Here is a 14286-nt window from a genome sequence, read left to right on the forward strand (position 1 = left end):
CTTTACAAGACACATGGCCCTTTTCACTTTACGAGACGAGTCCAAGACGCTAAGCTGTGTTTGCAAGGCTGGGCAATACTTTAAGAAAATATTGTAAGACTCTGCTATGCCTAGTCTATCCCAAGACCCTGAGCTTATATTAAAAAGACCTTTTTAAGCAAATACCAGAGCATATGCTTGACATGAAATATATCTATCACCCAGCTGATGGTGCATGTTAGCTGGATGTCATAGAGCCGATCCCTTAATAAGGAACCATCCTAGAGCAGTCCTTTTTGAAAAATATTGAGTATCCTGATTGTATGATTGGGGTTTTTTTTTGATATTGAACAAAACTGTATCTTAAATGGTTGTAATATGTTTATCTTTTCTTGAGTGCTTTGTGACTGTTTTGTGCTTTGCAAATACTTTACTGTAGTCCAACAGATCTCCATCTTTCCCTGTAACATCTCATTACTTCTTTATTTTATTCTAAGGAATAAAAATAAACCCATCTCTCACTCCCCCAAACTTGTGAGGTGATGCAGAAACATTTATAGAAGTAACACTGATTCTGGTTTGTGTCTGTTGAGGCTAGGGTGATACATGATTAATTGCTGGACAAAGATAGCTCTGTCTTAATAATATTTATGCTATTGTCTTCTAGGTCTTAGGAGTACTTTCCAGTGCCAGATAAGTTAGTATTTCCTGTGACTGAAGTCAATGAAACTATCTGTGTGAGCAAGTACTGCTGATTATGAGCAGCAACTGTATATTTTAGTGGTTACAGCCGTATTTTGACCATAAGTAGTCCAGTGTCTCAGCAAGTGCCAGATTTTCAGTACGATGCCTTTGATTTTCAATCTTGTGGCCAGGTTTTTCACTGAGCTGAACACCCGAAGGCACTCGGTGTGTTGCACACCCAGCTTTGTGCCCAAAAGGGAATGGAGGTCCTTGGGAAATCTGGCTGTGTGCCTTTGACGATGTCTTTCCTCCACAGGCTTCCAGCAGCCATGCAAGTGGTAAGGTTGGTCTGCAGCATGCGGAAGATGCATGCATTTCTGTCTTTCAGGATGGTGAAGGAATGACTGTGTATGTGGGTGGCATAAACACAAAATTTGGCGTGTTTTTAAGGCTGTGTCTTTTTCCTCGTGTACCACATTAGATAGGGTTTTAGCACTTATCTGATGAAGCAAATCTCACCATCTCTTTGAACAAAAATGCTTCTGTGGCAGGCTCCTTGAAAACATACAATGCCAGAATTGTGTTTGAAACCATGCAGAGGGGGTGGACGTGGCTTTGAAGGTGGTATAGCACATTTCACAAGACCTCAGTCTCTCCTTTGATGTGACAGATAGCATGTGTTGTACCAACCACGTTGTGGTCCCCTCGCTCCCACTTCCTCCTCCCCACTGAAAATGTTATCCCTATTTGTGACCCAATAGCAGGATTGAACCTTTCTGACTAATTTTCACTATGGTAGTGGCTCTCCAAGAGCAAGTTGTTTTGTCTTTTTAATCACTTTCTAATGACAATGCAGCAAAGTCATTACTATGTTGAGCTGAAATGATTTTCCTTCATTATATTATGGTCGTGTAAAGAGAGGAGAAAAGGTTTCAGATTATGTCCGCAGACTCTTGCATTAGTGGCAATATTGAATACATACTATTACGAAATAACATTTATAACCTCTTAAATCTACTTTTACTGTATCTGATCTGGCATTTGCTGCCTATATGCTGGTGTCCATATGTGTGTGTTTTTAGATCAGCGTGCACGTATCGTATGGAAAGAGGAAGTGGGCTGACCAACTAAATCCATCAGAAACAAATATGATACAGTACCAGTCTGCTTCAGTGCTTTTCTCAGCGTCCAAGAGCCCTCTTCTTTCCATCAGGATTTCTAAGCCAGCTGAATTTTTCCAGAGCTCCATTCCCACCCAGAAAACAGACGAGAGAGGTGTGTAGAAGTACCCAGAAATATATCTTATAAAGGCTGTTTTGGGAAACACTGATTTTTGCTTTAGGACTAATCAGTTTTCTCTAAACTTTCTCTCTGTTCTGTTTTTGTATTCTTCTATAAGAAAAGTAGGGCAGGAGGAGACCTACCCCAGAGATAGGCAAGTGTCCTTTCCATCCCTGTAAGGAGGGTCCTTTCTGCAGGCAACGGGTAAGATTATTCATTACTTGACTCTGTAGAGGGTTCTCACAGACTCGTGTGTCCAAATTGTAAACTTCATCAATTTGTTCTTTCACACCGAAGGGGGAAAGAACTCAATGCCCCCTCCACACTGTAAAGTTTCTGCCAGAGATGTAACAAATGCAACTTCTCTACTCCTGCAGCAAAGCCCAGTGAAAATCCTAAATCTCTTCTAGAGGAAAAAAAAAAGAAAGAAAAAAGAATAAATCTCTTATAAATAGTTTTCTCTAACACATAAGTATTTATTGGCTTTTCTTTCCTTCTTTTTTCTTCCTTTCTTTCTTAGGTTTGCTATTTCTTCTGATTGATGAGCCCACTCACAGTAATGGGTGAAAAAAGAAAAAATCATGTTTGTCTCAGCTTGATCCGTTGTTCAGTGGTCTGTAGCTTTCTTATAGGCATCTGAAGATCATTTAGATTCTTGATAATATTCAGTAGGTGCTGGAAGTACCTGTCTGATAACAATATCCGTTCCCTAGCTATGTACAAACAACTCATTTTTGGTCATGCAAAACTTCTAAAACATGACAGGCAAAATCCTAGCTACTCTTTTCACTTAAAAAAAAATGAGTGGATTATTTATTTTTTCAGCAAAAATGTACTCTTATGATTAAGCACTTTTTTTTTTTTAATATCTCATGTTCTCCTATTCCAAGCATATTGGCTTAGTCTGACGTAATTTAAAATAAACTGTCTTGGTTTTGCTGGAATGTTTGCGTGTTCTTGGTCATGTGAAGTGTCAAGAATGTGTTAAATGGAATTTGAAGTAAGGATGGCTTAATACACGGCATACATAGCAGGATACACCTTGACAGAGGTATTAATTCACTGCAGGTTTACTCCACATGGAATCTCCGTATTTTTATGACATGTACAGTTGGTTGTAATGCCGTACTAGGTATCATGTACAACATCAAAGAGCTAAGTAAGTATAAAGGTATGCTGTATTTCTTCAGTTCTTGTCAACAAAATCCCTTTCATCCTTGGATACCTCCCGCTTAAAAATCTTTAGCTATTACTGCGTTTTTTTTGCAGCATTTCTGTCCAAAAATAATATTTGTAACAGGAAAATGGAATGGAATGCTTAGGCTATCTTTTTTTTTTAATTTCGTTTTTGTTATAGTTTTAAATTATTTAACTCTTAACTGTCCTTGGAAAGTAGACAGAAGTCTCCCAAATAAAAGTAGTTTGTTAGAGTATCATCAGCTTTCCACTCAGCTACCTTATTGTCATTTTTTTCTTAAATGAGCCTTCTTCCTCCACTAACCATGACATTTTCACAGTATAGAGAATATCTGACAGCATATTTGCTGAAGACTTCAGAGACAATGATCCAGCTGTCCTCCCCAAAAGAAGACAAAGGGAACAATTGTCCAACCTCTGCTCCTGTTGATGGCTAGGTACTTGCCATTAGCTGGCAAAACATTTTAGGGAACTGGAAAAGATTTTGTTTGACAAAACAGTTTAAAATACTGGTCACAATTGAAACCAGCTGCTACAGATACTAGCTTTTGCAGTAGTGTAATTATTATAATCTTTAAACTTTCTCTAGTGCTGCTACTACCAAGGCAAATGACTTGCATGCATTTATTTTCATACAGCGTATCTGAAATGTGCCTATCTCTGAGGTGGACAGATGCCAATCAGTACACAGTGTATTGTATAACATAGCTCGGGGCTCGGAAATGTCGTAGGATCCGTGGTACCCTTGAAGAGCAAACAGGGCCTCAGCTTCTGATGTGTCACTCAACAGATATGATGTATATGACACATACGTTGCTTTATACCACTATATAATTTAGTGTGCTTATGCAAAGAAGTGCATGTGGGATCGATGGCATATGGTATATTAAGAAAGAGTAACACCAGATTTAAGAAAAAATAAATGTATTCATCCATTAAATGGTGTAAATTAAAGTAAGCTGTCAAAATGACAGCACAATAATGCCATCTTTGCAGTATCACATACTGCAGCATAGTTAAATCATATCACTTTTGTGGAAGAATTAGAGATGAGATCCAAGAAGAAATTGCTTTTGAAATGCAATTCTTTGTTAGTTAAGAATCATCATTGCTTGCCAGGATCCCCTACAAACACGTAAAGCACAGAGTAACCATAATAAATCATGATAATTTATATCACAGCTAATTCTAAGGAAGTAGCATCAGGGGTTATACTTCAGATACACTTCATATTATTCAAACCGTAATTATTTTCATTAAAATATAAAATTGCTTACAGCCGATTTACTTGAAACACACAGCACTGTGCATTTAGCTGTGTACACAACAGGGCCACAAGAGTTCAAAATAAGTAAAGTCAAGTGTTAAATAACAGCACTTGACTCATACTTTTTAATTGCATATCTTTGTAGACACAATCAATGTACTTTTAATATTCCTTTTTAGCAAAACACTGAACTAGCTTTTTCAATCATCATCAAGTTGATTAAAAGTCAATGTCAAAATAAACTTGAGAAAATACTGCTAGGTGCTTGTAAATACAGTCTTTCTAATGGTTTGTGCGTGTCAAGAGGGCAAATTTAGTTTCAGGAGGAGAAAAGGAAATGCTTCAAGTTGGTGAGGAGGCAGGCAGTGGAAAGCTGAAGAGTTTGAATGTTTTCAAGCGTAATAATTTATAACACCACTCTCTCTTTCTAGTGCCTTTCTCTAACAATCTCAATGAGTTCTACAAACAGTAATTAATTATGGCCTCCAACACCTCTGTGAGGTAAAAGCAGCTGTGTACGATGCTCTTCGTTTGCTCCTGTGGAGGAGCAGCCCTACAAAGCCCTGATCTGGGGCATCCTGCAGTTTACAGGGCTGCAGGACAGCTGCCCTCTTCACAGTTAGACTTGAAGAGGCGGCAATGGGATGTCAGACCTATGCCCGACAGTAAATACGCTGCATTTGATTTATTGCTGGTTATGTGGTTTTGCTGATTATATGATCATTGTAACAGTTGAGGTGCTAAGCTGAGAGTGGTGCATTAGTGAGCTGGACATGCTTCACCTGAATCAGAATCCAGAGGCAGCATATAGTGATGGAGACTACATAGTGTCTAAACAGAGGTATCTTTGTCAAGTCTAGAATCAGATGCTGTTACAAAATGTTTCCTAAAGGCATTTCCTGCAGGATCCTTCCCTATTCACTGCAGTGGATGGATTTTGCTGCAGGAGCAGATGAAAGTTGAGGAACTAGCGATGTCCTAACCTATTTACTGCAGCAGTTACCTTACAGCACTGGATGAATTATCCTAAATTTACCTTTAGACTAGGACAATTCCAACCTTTCGCAATCAAGCAGGAGTGAATTCTTGGTCTGTTTTTATACCAAAGTCCTTTTTGTCTTGTTTCTCATTTAGCAGCTCAGTCTGAATTATTTGTCTGACACCAGTAATGGAGAAAATGAACACTTGAATCTTTAGCGTGTATGTCCCCATAAACAGGTGAGCACAGGTGTTATAGCAACATTATAGCTCAGTCAACTAAGACTTGGAGATTACGGCTAAATCTCAGGGCTTAGTCTTCGTAATATAAACTTTGTGACGTCTGTCTGATGTCAACAGACAGCTATTTTTCCCTTATTTCCCATGCCTGTTGTGCAGTGTTACAAGGAGCAGAGAATGGCATTCATCGCTCTTCCTGGGAAATGAATGGAAAAGCGATCCTTAGGCTAGAAAGATCCTGGCCTTGTGGGCCTTTTCTGGCCTTGTGGGCCTTTTCTGTGGATGTGGAAAAGGCAGGTATAAGTATACCCAATGAAAGAAGAGATTTGAACTCTAGCATTAAGATGGGACTGTTGGTTGGTATCACTGTTTACTGCCTATCCTAGTGAGCTGGAGCTGAAAATTGTGTGTGCCATGACCCAGCCTGATTTGAGTACTGAGTCGCTGGTGGACCAGTGCCTGTTAGCTGCTGTGTACCAATCAGTGACAAGTTTGTGAAGGGAGCAGACGTCTCTGTGTATGGATTCAGTGATTCCTAAATCCAAATCTAAGACTCTAAATACCCTCATGAATTTTATCTTTAATCAATTGCCTAAACATGAGGTCTCCTGAAAGAACAAAGCAAACCTACTGGAACGAGCTGCCCAGCAAGGTGGTTGTGTCACCATCCCTGGAGGTGTTCAAGAAATGTTTAGATGTTGTACTAGGGGACATGATTTAGTGGGGAAATATTGGTGGCAGGTGGACAGATGGACTAGATGGTCTTGGAGGTCTTTTCCAACCTTGATGATTCTATGATTCTATACGTTTCATGTGCCTGGACATCCCTACTGTCTATACATGTGATCAGCAAGAGGATGTTAAATGCAAGATAAATATCCTTCCTAGTTTTTCTTTTCCCACCATTTTTTCCCCCCTTGGCTTGTATTCTTCATTTTAGCTAGTAGTGGCCTTGCTGGAGACATCGTAATCCTTCAGTGTGTGCTGGTATACTCAATATATGAACGTTGGAACCTGTGATGCATTGGGAACCCCTTTAGGCACAAAAGGCCATTTTGTCCTGTCACATGTATGTAAACAAGCGATGTGATAGACTGTCCCTTCCACCATTTGTTATTTTTAGAATCTGCACGATGAGATACTAAAATAGAAGGAAGTAGTTAAGGGGCTGGAAAACAGTTCAATTATTTGAGATTGCATGAGATACCAGCAATCTCCACAGGAATGTAACTTTTTTAGTTCGAGTTGACATTTAAATTGCATTCTGTGCTCGAAAGAAAAGTCAGTGGGAGAAGAGGAATATCAAATGAAATAGTGGCACATGTGGTGAGTCACATTTGCTATTATTTTGTAAGTATTATAAAAATATATCAGATTTTATTGGAATTGACTGAAAATTATTAAAAATTGTGAGATAAAGTTTTTTCTTTGCTAAGCTGTACCTTACAGATGGCACATCAGAGAAAATTCTCTTCTTGCTGAGAAATCAAAACAGTTCAGGGAACACGGCAGCATCAGTATAATAATAGTTGACAGGTACAGTGGCTGTGAACAAACACCCATATCGTGGTATCTGAGATGCCATATTTTCCGCACTAAAATTAAACTCTGAGATGGCTTTGACAATGCTGTGTTAGTTATGTGCCAATGTTCACTTTAGTTTGGTTTAATACTGCTTTATTTCCCTCAATAACAGGTCATCTTCTAACCAAACGGGAGATGTTGAGTTAGAAACTCCTTTTCCTGTTATTTCAAACATACCCCAAGCACAGCTCCAGCAGCCACTGAGGGTCGGTTGGGCATGGATGGGAGAGGTGAGTGAAATGCAGCCTGCAATAACTCTGCTGCTTGACCCAGGTGTTTGTGGTGGCTGCTATGCTCTTGATTTTCATTGCCTCGAACCTCAAACTCTGTTCTTATGCCTAATGGGACAACGGCCAGGAAGGATTAAGCTGGATGGATTTTGGACCAAAGGATTTTTATGTTGATAATTTGCAATGCTGAAATGAAATCAAAGTGATAGTAAAGTTGAGAAACATGTAACACAAAATGTTGAGGAAGTAGAAATGAGTCTATAGCTACATATGTAAAAGCCCCTTGCTTACACTGCTGTTTGAATATCATTTATTTTGCTTTTTTTACACACAATGGAAGATCAGAAAATATCATGTCACATAAGTTCCCCTCCAAGTGAAATAATTTACTCGATAATAATAAGTTAATAACTGTGTTGTTAGTTTCAGAGTTAATGCCTTGTTTTTTTCTCCATAAGGCTGGAATCATAAGCCTATTCTGTCTACACCCAGTCTTCTGCAGGTGGTTTTCTTGCAGAATAATTTCATATCCTTAGTCTGACTCTCAAAATTAGAAAAAGATACGGAACCCACCTGATTAATTCTATGAAGGATTCTGCTTGTAGGTAGATTAAGACATTTGTGGTTATGACTTGCCTGTTGCTGTTTGGCATTGCAGTGTTTTTAGAGCAATGGTAGAAGTGCTATGGCCCTATATTTAAAACAGTAATTCTGAAAACAAAAGAATGCTTCTTCCACCTGTTTCCTTTCTCTTGCCATGCCGCTATTAGAGCAAAACCTACATTCCTTCTGTACACTAGTGATAATTACATTCTCATAGCCTTAATGAACCAGTTTATATAGAAAGCTTAGCTCTCTGACAGTCAAGAACAAGCTGAAGCGCATGCATGCAGATCAGACTGAAAGCTATGCTGCATGCGTGTGAGAGCACAAGCAGTCTCTAGACTAATTTTTCTTGAAATTTACGTGAATTGTAACTTGCAATGCACAGGAAGCCTTGTAGTTGCTCTCTACTTGCAAATGTGAGAAGAAAGCCAAATTAGCATAGATAAAAGCAAACCTAAGAGATATGAATCTGTGTTGGTATGCAGCACTGCAGGGTCAGGGAAATCATTCAAAGCGCTGGGCTTAGATTCAGCACATTTGAAAAGTAAAACATTGAAGTCAGAAAGAATTAGAGAAAGAAGCAAGAGATGGGGCAGCTGGAAGAAAATAGAAATACTGAATCAAGAACTAAACTTTTCAATGTTACTACTTCCAGTGAGGAGGAGTGTTGTGAGAGCATGGGAAAAAAAAAAAGGCTTGCCGATCCCTATTTATGGTGATGTTAATCACGACCGTGTTATCTCCCAGAGCTGCCTCCTTCCCCGGTGCTTCTGCAAGCTTTCACTGTGTTTCTGTGCTGCACCAGGGCCCCGGAGCACCGGTGGTACAAGTCTGCTTCCTCCCACAGCTGCACCTATTGGCGTGGGGCAGAGCAAATGGCTGGGGCCACGCAACTTCACCTGATGCAGATGGTGCCTCTTGAACATCATCTTGCAGAAAGCAAAACGTCAATCATAAAAAAAACCATTGAAAAATGGAGTAAGTTCCAAGAGTGGCCCAAATATAATTGCTGTCTTTACCGGTGACTTTTTCTCTGTGAGTGTTGCTCCACTGTGGTGAAAATGGTAGCACGCTGTACTTCCCCACTAATTTAGCATGTAAAAATCAAGCATTGGTGCTCAGGTGCAAAGAAGCTGCCAGATTCAAACTGCATTCAAGGCGATGAGATTCCTTCCATTGACTTAAATGAATTTTGGATCAAACATTTGGAAATACAGGCTGAAATGTAGCACAATGTAGTGGAGAAATGTCAAGTTTGATTGCTGCTGGAAACGTAAGAAAGCAGTGCTGCTGGTCCAGGGGCCGAGGCAGGAGCTGGGGAGATTAGCATGGAGATGACAAGCTGCTCTGGCTCAGGGAGACCATCTGAGGTTTCTCCTTGTGCCATTCACTAGATCCCAATCTCCTCAGTTACTCTGCCTTACAGATGCTGAATATTTTTAAAAGCGCCTTAGCTTGGTCTTCTGCAGGAAATAGAAAGTTAAACTAAAAAAAAAAAAAAGGGGACCAAAAACAATTGAGAAAACACCCAAACTGCCTTTCTTAGAGCTGCTTAGTGTGTCCTTGCAGGGCTGGTGCAGGGTAGAGATGGACCAAGTCCAGAAAGGTTAGCTAAATCCCAGATAAAATGGGATAAAGATCTGACTCACCACTTCCTCTGGTTTTTGAAAGAGCTAAGCTCTACAGCCGGGGCTTTGCAAACGCAACCCAAGCCCATCTTCCCACTTGGCTGTGCCATGTGATCCAAGGCGAGCTGTTCTCATGACTCATGGGGACGGTTGACCGCCATTCTTAACTGTGTTCCTTCTTTTACACATTTGGTACAAAGAAAAAAAAAATCCATATTCCAATTTTATGAAGACACAAGCACATACACAGTAATGCTTGATCTGAAGCCAGCTAATGGAGAGGATATGTTGAAACCACCAGGCATATTGTTACGAGGAGAACAATAGATATTGGCAACGTTGTTTGATCCATGTGCCAAGGGTAAAATTAAAGCCGTATGTTCACCCCATCAGACACAGATTGTGGATGGATGTTTACGTAAACAAAGGGTCTGTTAAACTGTGTTATCATTTTCTTCCTCCAGCTCTCAAACTTTGAGGCCAGGTACACCAATAAGCGGTTTTCTGGAGGAGCCAGGAAGAACCACATCAACGGCAATAGTTGCATGAGACCTTGGTTGATTACCATGTGGATACATAATAATGCCTTTTCGTTCCTTAACCTCTTAGAATAGCAGCAGTCAGAGCCAACCCCTTGATTCTTGAAGGAAAAAATCCTCTATAAAGTGCCCACAGATTTTTCAAGAGAGCTTGGAGACTGGGAAAGAAATAAGATGTAGGAAAAGTTTTCCTATCTTCTACCTGTGTGACCCAGCGTCCCTACCTCTTTGCCACTTCTTGTGGCGTTGTTAAAGCAATCGGTAGAAAATGAATCTGGAAAATTTCCCAGAGTGTACAGCTGCCCTTTTAACTTACACCTCACCAACCCACCCTAAGTCAAGTAACTGACATGTGGTGTGTTTTCCTCTGGGAGCTGCAGAAGCACAAATACAGCTGTGCATATCTGGCACACTGGGTTTTTGACTTCACATTTACTTGCTGGCCAGATAGCAGCCAGGTTTCAGGGAAGAATCACCCATTACTTTCTTAAAGAAAAGGAAGGAGGAAAAAAATTTGATTTTTTCTATAGTACTTGCCTCCTTGCTGTTATCCAATAGCAGAACATTGCAAGTTGTTTGTATGTTGCTGAGCTGTGTACACAGTCCTTTGAGAGTTCATAATTATCACTGGAGTTAATGGAATTTTATTGTAATGGCTTGTAGTTCTGGATACATTTTCAAAATGTCACTTTTAACTTCAATACATAGGTTGCCCGTTCATGGAATAACTAATACCATCAATGCAAGGAGTTTCAGGGGAACTACGATGTACATACTTCTTAGTTCTTGTCTCTTTGATTTATTTTTTTATGAAAAAAAAGTCATTGCTGTGTTTTAATAGCATTCAGGTGTGTCATGCTGATTTAGAGCATCTGTCTCAGACTCCACACATCTCTAGATACATCAATGCAAAAGTTCCTGATCAATGTAAACCAGAATTAGGTATTTATAAATGACCACGTCTTTAATTGCACTGTGAAAAATACCAAAGTCAATAAGACAGTATTAAAAAAAAAAAAAAAAAGCTTGTAGCAACGACTTTGTTCACTTTCTCAGCAAAATCAGCAGATGCTATGCTTTAGAAAATGCATACAGAAATTTTTAGAGTCATCTTTGTATTCCTGATTGACACCGATACACATGGCAGAGATTAGCTGCAGGAGAGAGTCTGGTAGATCTTACAGGTCCTACAAAGAAGAGCGCTTTGAAAATGGGCAATCACAGGTACTGAAAAGATACATCATCTTCATTTTACTCTGGCAGCCCGTGGGAGAACTGATCACTAAACTGGTCTCATTCAGCTCTTCTCAATCACTTGCAGAGATGAGAAAGTTGTTTGAGAGATATCACTGGAGGCTCTGGGATTTTCTTCTGAAGTCATTCTGAATTCGTTGCTAATGGGGAGCTTTCTTTGATAGCTCTTTTATAATTAAATGCAGCTGGATGAAAATCAACCACAAAGGGAACTCAAGTTTGTTTATCATTACTTCTGACTTTGTTAGCAGATGTTTTCTGAGTGCCATAGTAGCTTGTTTAATGCGTCTCCGTGTAATGTGAAGCAGGTAAACTTTGATTAATAAACTGACAAGTACATTCCTTAATTTATTTTAGAAGTTTCCATCTCTGTCTGTTATAGCACATATGCCAAATCCCAAAAGAATGAAAATAACTGTTTGTGTTTGATTTTTACTGTTATTTTTAAGACTAAGGCCAGATGAAAACCTGCATAGTGGGAATACAGCCCTCACCCTCACCTTGTAATGGATACAGCCACTTGAAAACTTTTGCCACGTGTGAACAATGCACATATTGTGTTCCCACCAGGCAGGTCTGTGTTAACTGGTGAACAAGTGATCAACTTAGTTTACAGGTTATTTGTTTTTCTGTTAATCTCACTGGAAAATGGTCTTTATGTTTGGGCTTAGTACGTACTCACCCTTGCTAACTGTGGTGGACTACTGTATGTCCTTACAGTAATGCATGTGTAACTGGGATCAAATTTTATATTTGATACAGCTAGTAAATAGTTGTGTTAAGTATGCAGATACAAATGATTCAGGGTTCAGATGCGTGAACTCTTAGACAAAACTCCCAGGATTTCTTCACTTGAGCAAGATGTCTACATCTAGGTGTGAAAATCTGGGCCATAACCCTGGTGCTGCACAGATTGAGGTCCAGTGTGTTAGCTGAATTATCTGAAAATCCTGTGGTGTTCGAAACAGCACTTTAAATTAGAGGCATGGTCTACTTCCTGCAAGGTGTTTTGGATTATCAGATACCAAAATTACTTAGGAAGTATAGATGCAGAAATTGGTTCCTACACATAAGATGAACAGCTTCCTTCCCATCTTCTGTGTTGCATGTTTTCCACTCTTCTCTCACTCATTTATCTGCTTCTCATCTGTGAGTAAACTATTTCTACTTCTGTCTTGTCTGATCTCCTGTGTTTGCAGGGCTGACCCGACGTCAATTTGTAGTGTTCCTTCATTATCTGCCCATTCTAATGGGCGTCTGCTGCACATCATGGACGCAAAGTGCGGAGCATCGGGTGTTCACAGCTTCCCATTGTGAAGTGAAGGTGTTGGGACCACCTTGTATTCAGGTGAGATTAAACTGCATTATCTCTCCTGACTTCCCATTTGTACTATTGTCCTGGATGGATATCTCTATAGAGACTTGGTGTCCCTTTTGTTACTGGCACTTGAACTACAGGTTCACACTTCATAGTTGTGATAAACAGCCTATTTGCTGTTCCTTCTTTCATATTCAATTAGTTGCTTTCTAATAATTACTGTGCTTTATTTTTTTTTTTACTGAACCTAATGAGTCAGAAATAGAAGTAGCAGTGAGTCTTGCTTTTTAGTGCAAACACATTGAAATTAGCCTTTCACAACTGAAAATTCCTGTTACCTTCCTAACAAAAATACATTTTTGAATGAGATTCTTTGTGCCTCTGAAGACTATTGAGGCTCTTTGATAGCAAAGTGAAATACAAGGTTGCAGCAAATTAACGAGTGAGAAGCCTTTTGAAAGCAAAACCTAACTCAGTGGACCTTACCGTGCTTGGCAGTTGTCTGATGCAGTCAGCTGTGAACCAGAACAGATATATACTTGTTGCCATCAGCAAGTGCCCAAAGTGTGTAACGCTGCAGAGTTTATGTGACTTGGACACCTGAGACCACAGCCGTGGGGATGGGAAGGAAAGGAGAAGTTGAGCTGGACCACCAGGGCATGGTACTGCTGGCTTACTACAGTAATAGGATCCCCAGGTCTGAGCCAGTGCTATCACTACAAGAAAGTGTAGAATATGAGGGAAGATGATGCATGGAAAAAAGAAAAACATTCCTGAGTCACCCTGCTTCAGGAGCATAAGGAGGCACAAGATAGTAAACGTTGGATTTTCATCCTACCTTTACATTTCTGTGACAGGGCATCATTATGAGCTCTCCTTTCAAAGCTGGAAGCAGAGAGATTATCAAAACCATGAGGTTTTTGGTATATTCATGACAGAATGGGCAGATTAAAAAAGGATGCACTACTTGATCGGCAGCTTCCTGCATATGTAAATCTTAGGTCACCTTGCTGTTCCTTGATGTCTGAAGTCTGCAATCAGGTTTCTGCAAGGAAAAGGAAAGAAATAGTTTTCAGTGTCTCGTAGTATTTTTTATTATTAATATTATTTTTCAGTTTGAAGGATAAAAACAGTGGATCAGTGCTGTGATGACAAGAAGCTGAGTGCCGAGCCCACACAGGGCACCAGGGAGGGTCACTGGGAGCAAGTCAGGTGGTGTCTGCTGAGATAGTTTTGTTTGCAGTGTTTTCACACATATGTATTCAATAAGGCTTTTGTTTTACTGAAAAGAAGAGATACTATACAGTGTTATCCCGATTTTGAAGTGACAGTGCCAAGGGGACTTCAGTAAAGGATTTGATGGCAATTGAATCTGAAAAGTAAAGCTTTCTAATTGCTTAGTTTGTTTTGAAGCAATGCTTATATTTAGGACTTATGTACAAAACCAGGCCGTATCAATAGCAGTGAAGTGGTTTCAGGCCAACTCTTTTTTAAAGCAACT

At 39.7% G+C, this 14286-nt stretch overlaps 1 long non-coding RNA gene across 1 annotated transcript in view; it reads left to right on the forward strand.

Moving 5' to 3' along the window:
* The window catches only part of LOC110400190, a 39010-nt gene that overhangs the window by 21662 nt on the left and 3062 nt on the right, over positions 1–14286 (forward strand). Inside the window, exons 2-3 of the long non-coding RNA XR_002439693.1 lie at positions 7323–7440; positions 12667–12815. This is a non-coding gene — a long non-coding RNA (uncharacterized LOC110400190). The remainder of the gene's footprint in view (positions 1–7322; positions 7441–12666; positions 12816–14286) is intronic.

Source organism: Numida meleagris, chromosome 5 (assembly GCF_002078875.1).
Source record: "Numida meleagris isolate 19003 breed g44 Domestic line chromosome 5, NumMel1.0, whole genome shotgun sequence".
NCBI lineage: Eukaryota > Metazoa > Chordata > Aves > Galliformes > Numididae > Numida > Numida meleagris.